The following is a 7,964-nucleotide window of genomic DNA, read 5'->3' as shown; positions in this document are numbered from 1 at the left end:
CATCTCACTATTCAAGTGAATATGAATTAATTTAGTTGTTTCAAAATAGTGTAAGCGTTAAGTCGAACTTGAACCGCCATCGCCAGACAAGTGGGCGACCGCGCATTAACGATTCATACGAAACATATTTTATGATACGACTCAATCATTACGTTTTTATTCAACTTGGAAATAAGGTAGAAAAGTAGGCATTTCATTTCATTCGCGTTATTATGGTGTTTTGTGAAGTTGCTTTAAGAGAGTTTTAACAACGAGGATATTCGATTTGTATTTAAGTAGTATTTTTTTCTGTAGTTTTAATATAAGTAATCATTTGAAATGTGTTATTTGTAATTATCGTTGTCTACATTGTTACAATTTCTAAGCATACTTAGACGCTTCCTCAAAGCCAATGCCTGACTGCTCCTATTTCATATCTTCATGAGCACTAGGTTTATAGAGATGTACTTACAAATAACCAGTAATGAGAATTTTAATGAGATGACTTTTTATGTAACGTATCAACACGGGGAGCTTGTTTTCATGTGTCATTTAATTCCTATAATTGAAGAACATTGTACTGAGATACATACGCGCAGATAAAACAGATTTCATCAGTTAATCTACGAGTAAAGAGTTGGATTCGTCCAATTTCAGATCAGTTACTCGGCTTTGCTGCATCATCGGTGATCTAATCATGTATCAGTGGAGATTAAAACAGGCCGGCCGGATCGCATCAAAGGCGGTATCACACTGTTATTTTGACTGATTGATCTCCAACAAAAAAAAGGTTGCATCGCTACCGAGATCGACAGTAGCCGAGAAAAAACAAATTAGTTGGCTAAACCTTTTCATAAAGCATTGTTATTATCACCAGCTACCCCGTCTCGAGCAGAACGTGTTGTCAGAGTGTGATGCACTCGGTAAGTGTTCTATTTAAGGTTCACAATTCGGCGGAGATCGATTTAAGGTCGGGCGATCGGCGCGCCTGTAATCGCGGTTGTCGAAAGGCGAAAATCATGCTGCGTTTGCGACCTTGCGTTCGTTACAAAAACCGTGATTTATTTTTTGGAGAAATGTTCTTCGGTGTCAGATGTAGCGGCTCGAGCTTTGATTGTTGAGATTCTCATATTTAGTTTTAATTGGTGGCTTTATCGAGTTTACATTTTACGGTCGAAGTCGATGAGAGGTTAATAAGCGGCACTTTGAAAGGTATCTTCGTTTTTTAGAGTTCCGCGTTAATGGGTAGGTAATAGAAATATGACTGTGTCTGCATCGTCGTTGAGATTTTATTAGGGTTAAGCAAGTTTTATAATATTACGCTTATCCCCGGAAAAGTATTGCTATTATTTTTTCTGATCGATTGAGTGTTACGATTCGAGCCGTGTTTATAGCTTTTTGTATCGCGTGCGTAGGTACCTCAAGTAACATAATTAGAAAATCAACATGCGGCATAGTAACAACGAGACAGACATTCGTTTCCAGAATCTCATGAGACCGCGATAGGAATGTTATAACAATTCTTTACGGAACCGTTCATGGAAAATAAATGTAATGTGCTGTGCCCAATTTTTTATTGTTTAGGCAATAGTCGATATTGATTTCGGGTCTTTGATTCCGACATATTATTGCTTGTTTTATTGGTACCTGGGAACATCGTAATTAACCATATCGGGCTTTTTTCTCATCTTTCTGGATCCTTTCGTGTCTACGGACAATAATAATTAGATGCTCACCTTGAAAGGCGTACGCGCCGAAAATTGGTCTCATATTGTTCATCGAAGACGTAGTTCCTGTTGTGTAATCCATTTTAATGTTTTTAATTACTATTCTGTTCTTTCACTTCACTATCATGATATTTAAACGAACGGTATATTATCTTGAAGTAATCATTCGAGTTACGATCACAATGTCTATACGTATATAGATTTCCTTGTACGTGACTTTCACATACACAGCACTTTACGATCCTATTTATTTTAATGCTGAAACTTTTATGGGACACTTGAAACACTGACTATGTTTGAATATTGCACGAAGGGTAAAAACACTACAAACTGGATTAAGCTATGCATTTGTTGGGAATGCGAATGTAGGAAGGCTCGATGCGTGCGACATAAGTGAATCAATTACAAAGTCGATGGCGGCGGGTGCATTATCTTTCGGACCCTACTCGTAGGGCCATCACAATAGCATTTCGCTCCACCTCTTTGCCCCCCTACCACTTTTTATTTACTGGTAATAATAGTAAATCACAAGGAACAGTCGCGTATGTGTTACTACGTCAAAGGGCGAGCATAAAAAGGGTGTAAATTTATGTATAAATGCTTTATTGCTGTTCAGTATGTTAATGACGATTGTATGTATGTACGTAACAGTTACAGTTTTATTTGTCTCGCTTGACTGGTATAGGTTTTTATAAATTGAAATAATATATTATATTTGTATTTATTTTTATTATAAAGATGCTAAGGCTTTCTCTTCAAACAGTTTTTGGTCGTTACGTAATGTGCCTTCCATTCTCAAAAGATATTTGCCGTTTTGGGATACGAATGTCGTAATGGGAAAACCCGAAGACATTTTCCCATGCGAATTTGATGAAAACAGTTGACGTGATCTGTCTAGGTATATGAAACTATCCATCGAAGACGAACATTTTTAAAATAAGCAAAATAATCTTATTGGGGTACTTTTGAGACTGCCTTTTACTTCAACATTTTAATTTTCAGAATCCTATCTAAAATAAGTCAGCATAGTTAAACGTTCAATTCTTTCAAAATTCTCATGTGTGGTATTCGTGATCGCTCGCGGTTGAACTCGCAGCTGCCCCGGGATTGCCGACAATACTATCGATAAAAAGTCGTCATGCAAATTATCGACTATTGTATCGCGGTATTGTACGATGTGCGCTCCAAACGCATGCGACTGTCCTGCGCTGATGTGCGCGCGATTCGCTGCGCGTTTCGTTTTTTGGTAACATCACTATTTCTAAAAGCCAGCTGTATGAACCTGCATGGAGTTTCAACCTCTGTACATGATTTTCAATGGATTCTAATAAATACTTGTGTCAGAAGTTTGAATTTATTTCCTGCATCAATTATGCTTACATTTTACCGCTAAGTCGGAATAGAAGTTATGTTTCTACTTGTCATAAAACAAGCTATAAAACTCAACCCTTGTTTTGATATGCAACTTGAGTGTGTTAGTAACTGTTTGTAATTCTACTTGTTATCAATGTTGTAAGGATAATGTCATACATTCTTCGACACCTCAATTTGTGCTGATTCATGTTTAGTTATTATGAGCTTTCATTCATTCAGAACGAAGAAACAAGTTGAATGAGCACTTCGATTTAGTTTTTTGTAAACGAAGTGATGTGTAAGGAGTTATGAAGTTCCAGTGGCAGGATTCCTTGTGACACGAACGAGTGTGTCAAAACAAAATCGAGTGGCGTCTTGGGATTACTCGATTATTCGGACACGGAATCACCGACTGTGTCGGACAAAAGCGAGAAGTTGTTACTTAACACCGTTTTTGTAACTATTCCATCTTAGCTCGAGTATTTTTATCGGAATTTGATTGTCAATTTGGTCAATGAGACCTTTTCAGCTTTTGAATATGTAATTGTTAGAAAATGGTTTTTTCTTTCACAAAGCGATCGAACTGATAGAATTTATTTTCAAACAATATCCGTTAAATAAGTTGTAATCTGTAAATCAAGTCACTTCGGTGAGTGTTGAGAAAGAGTTCGTATAAAGTGCTACAATGAACTTAACTGTACATAAGCACATTAGTATGTAGGTGCGCGCTATGGTGGGCTCTCTACAAACAACCAGTTTCCATTGTTCTTCTACGTGGTGCGTTTGTCAAGGCACTTGAAAGCCGAGGACCACTTTCACCGGCTCACATGCAAATAGCCTGGACGTTGCCTGTATTACAGCTATTAAGCCTCGACGGACGTAACTTAGCGCTCGGTTCTATTTAAATAGGGATGGAAAGTAGTGACCACTTCGCGTTCACACTGTCATCATTTATTTGCTCAGTGAGTTTATCATAAAAAAATCTGTTTTGTTGGCTTTGGTTCTCAGGTGTGATTAAAAAAAAAGCCGCTACACATTGTTAGTGTTTACCAGTTTTTTGTTTGGGGTCTTCCTATTTACGGAAATTAAGTACACAGCATCATCATCAAAATACTCATAATATCTAGCGCGACCTTTCACAGTTAAATGTCAGGTTTACAGAAAATTAATAAAATATGTGAATGTTAATTTTAGTCATTAGCCAAGAGTCAAGTTGAGAGGATGCCGACGAATAAAAAATATGTTAAGAAATGTGTGATCGCGCCGCCCGCACCGCTTGCGCCGGCGCACGCCTCCGCGACCGACACTGTTTGTGGAAACAAGTCAAATGTGTTAAATATGGAACATCTGAACCGAAGAATTATTGTTATATGCGCTACTGGAAGCGACAGCAAAACCACCTTCTCATATAAAATGAAACATTATCATTAATTTTAACAATAAAAAAAGATTTACGAAACACATTTATTTAAAAATCTTATTGTTAAAAACTAAAGAAACACTGACACCAAAAAAATCTTCTCAAGACAATCGAGGCTTTAAAATCGAGGAAGCTTTTAATATGCAATACCTGCCTAAGGATATAACCGGTTTGGCATAACAAAACGACGTGACTACGTCGTAAAACATATTTTTTGTATTATAAATAGTTTAAGAAATCGTTAATTGGTTTTCGTACGATTTTATTGACATTAGTCAATTATTCAATTACCTACCTAGAGACGTTGACGAAGGATATGGAAAATAGGCAAGCTTGAATTCATTGCGATGTCGCTTCTATATTTGTATATCTGTGGCCGGCCCATTAGCTTATTCAATTCACCCTGAGTGAATTGGATTTTCCTTTCTATAATGGACTCTAATCCTTCGGCACATGTCTTCAGGGGCGATCTAATGCCGCTGTTGCATGAGACACTATTACTGGTTTTCGTAACGGGCCATTACAATATCTCATCGTGACATAGAAAAATTTAACGTCATTTGGACATATTTTTACGAGTGTTTGTTTTTCACGTGGGGCGGGCTCATTTCACACGCTGTGTTATAATGCCACTCGACGTTTCACTACATTTATTATGACGTAGATTTTGATCTTTTACACTTTTAATGCCTCTAGTTAGTTTCTTTGTTACTTTGTCAGATTGTCAGATATTACCTAAAAATGGTGTCAAAAGTTTAAATGTTGTAATGTGTTTAAGCTTTTTGTCTTATTTAACTTGATTCATATTTATCTTGTTGGAATTGATATTTTCTTGTTCTAAGCTCAAAGTTAAGCCTTTGTGGTTAGATATTATCTGGCTAGTATTTGGCTTTTGAACTTCGTTAAGTTTCGTAATCTAGCCCAACTCTCTTACAACTTTCCACAAAGCATACCTGCGTAACATAAAACTTAAGAGTACAATTTATTAGAATCTACAACATTGTAACCATTAGTGTGGCCTAATATGAAATATATATGTAATTCTATGAATAATATCCCCGGAACAGCGGAGGGCATATCGAATGCGACTAATTACTGGCGGCCACGGACCTGCTGTGACATGTGGCCTATATTACGACATATCATTCCGGCTTATTAATGCGGTAACCGTACGATCATTTCATACGATTTTTTGTCAGGAAACAATTCTTTAGTTGAAGGGGTGAGTTAATGAGTATAAGCAACTAAGTTGAAGTGCCCAAAACATTAACGATAAAATCCTATTAAAATTACATTTCATTGTAATGTCTTAACCTGAAGTTCACCTGTTGCGAATCTTGGACTACCGAAGCTCAAAGTGTGCAGAAATGTTAATCGACCTTATTTCCTTCGAGTGTGTGTCGTGCAACACTTTTTGCCGGCAATTAGCAAATCGTCGCGTGGCCCTCATACATCCGTGTCTGTTATTTATCACGTCTGCCGACCACCGACCGCCCCTCATTAGCTCCACAAAAACTGGCTGAGTTTGAGTGAGTTTTATTTGCGCACTCCAGACTGAGTCACCACGAATCAAACAATATGAGCCGCGTCTAAACAATAGCGAACCAAATAATTTATCTGCACGTGTTGCCCGCTTTGATAAGCTAAGAGTGATTAGTTACACCAATTTGTAATTAGTGCTTTATGATCTTTGATTTCATGAGTATAAAATCCATTTGTCTAATCACTTTTGTTTCTTGTTCTGTTTCGTAATCTTTTTAGATTCGAACGAGCTTGTTGAGCTTATGGGAAAGTGTTAGGAACTCGTAAAATAAACCCATGAAAGAACTAACAGTTAAGTTAAGTGATTGAGTTTTTTGTACAGTCGATTTCTTATGTTACCACTTTCTATCTTTATAAAATTCGTTTTCAACACTAATTGCAAAAGTGATGCAAGATGATGTCTTCAACTCTTTCTTTATCATAAAGTTGAGGCATTACATGTAAAGGTAAACCTATAGAGCTGTTGCCTGGTCACCGATAAAAACCAAAGGACAACTTAAAATTTAAATTACATGACAAAAACTCCTTCGTAGGAATCCACCACAATTCTAATTCAAATTTCACCAATTCCTGTAAGACATTAGTCGTCGCCAATAAAAACTATCAAAATAAACAAGTGTACTTCGTGTGCGGCCCATCAGCGCATAGCTTTCAGCGGCATCTTTGGTGTGCAATGGGCCCTGAAGCGTATGCACAACGATTTCAGCGCATTTCACGCCTTTTTTGTGCGCCAGCGCAAGCGACGCGTCACTCGTATGAAGATTCTTAATAACGCGTGAAGTGACAACTGTAGGTTTAATTGCAACCGTAAGGTATTAGTTATAAACTTAGGTCTACAAAGAAAGCGTGAAAGATGGTGTGTTGATGACAAGTTTTTGCACATTCATTGTGGATATGATTATTGTTGTTGTTCATTTCGTTCATATAAACATCATTACTGACAATATACAAAAACAAATTATGCTTCTAATTTATCACTATGACGTTTACTGCGATGTGTGTGTGTTATAGTGATTATTAGTCACGAGAATTATGTAAGTTGTTCACACTATTAAACGAATCTTATTATACAGATGGCAAAATGACCGCAATATTTAAAAGTGGAAGTCCTTTTACTTGGCTATTCTAGTATATGAATACGGGACAACTAATTAACGACTTTCCTAGATTGGAGAGCTAGAGCTATTTAACTTAGAGCCCGTCTCTAGCACTGATGATGCAAGTTACCTCATTAATACACAAATGGGCCAACCACAAATTAAGGGTTTTGTAAACCGCAAGAATCGATGAAGCGTTGGTTGATTTTTAATTAAAATGTTGGTAAGTCGACTCAAGGCTGTCGTGTTAATGAATCAACGATTTCTGTTCGTTTCGATATTGCATTGTTTCCTGTCTCATTTAAGGGCCTGTGTACATTTGCTTAAAGTTTTTGCGTCATTGTTCTTTTTATATATCCGGTTACGGCACGAAAAGTTTTCATGACCCCTCGTACTTGTTTAAAAAGATGCAATGAAATTTGATTAAATAACATTTATATAAGCTCGCTTTATAAGTTTGGTGAACAAGATCGCTTGTTGTAGTTTTTGAGCGTTAGTTGTATTTGGCAGTTGAGGGAAGGTATGCTGACTGAAAAAAAAAAGAATTGGTTTTCTTTTCTTTTTTAATAGGTACATTGCATTAAATAGAAATATACAATGTATAATACTTAGCTGAAACCGGTTTAACTGAAAGCCGACCCCAACATAGTTGGGAAAAGGCTAGGCCGATGATGATTGAATAGAAATACAGGGCCCTTGATTTCTTTTTGCCTATATATTTTGACTAGCTATGTTAGCTATTTTTTTTCGCGTCTTAAAGTGACTTTAGACAGTAGCTTTTGGAATTGAACTAATTTGCTAGTGGTCTTACTGGGATAAGCCGCTGTTGCTGAGTTACATTGCGTA

The sequence above is a fragment of the Trichoplusia ni genome, chromosome 1, assembly GCF_003590095.1.
Source record: "Trichoplusia ni isolate ovarian cell line Hi5 chromosome 1, tn1, whole genome shotgun sequence".
Lineage (NCBI taxonomy): Eukaryota > Metazoa > Arthropoda > Insecta > Lepidoptera > Noctuidae > Trichoplusia > Trichoplusia ni.
The sequence above is the reverse complement of the archived record's forward strand: the minus strand, read 5'-3'. Positions refer to the sequence as shown.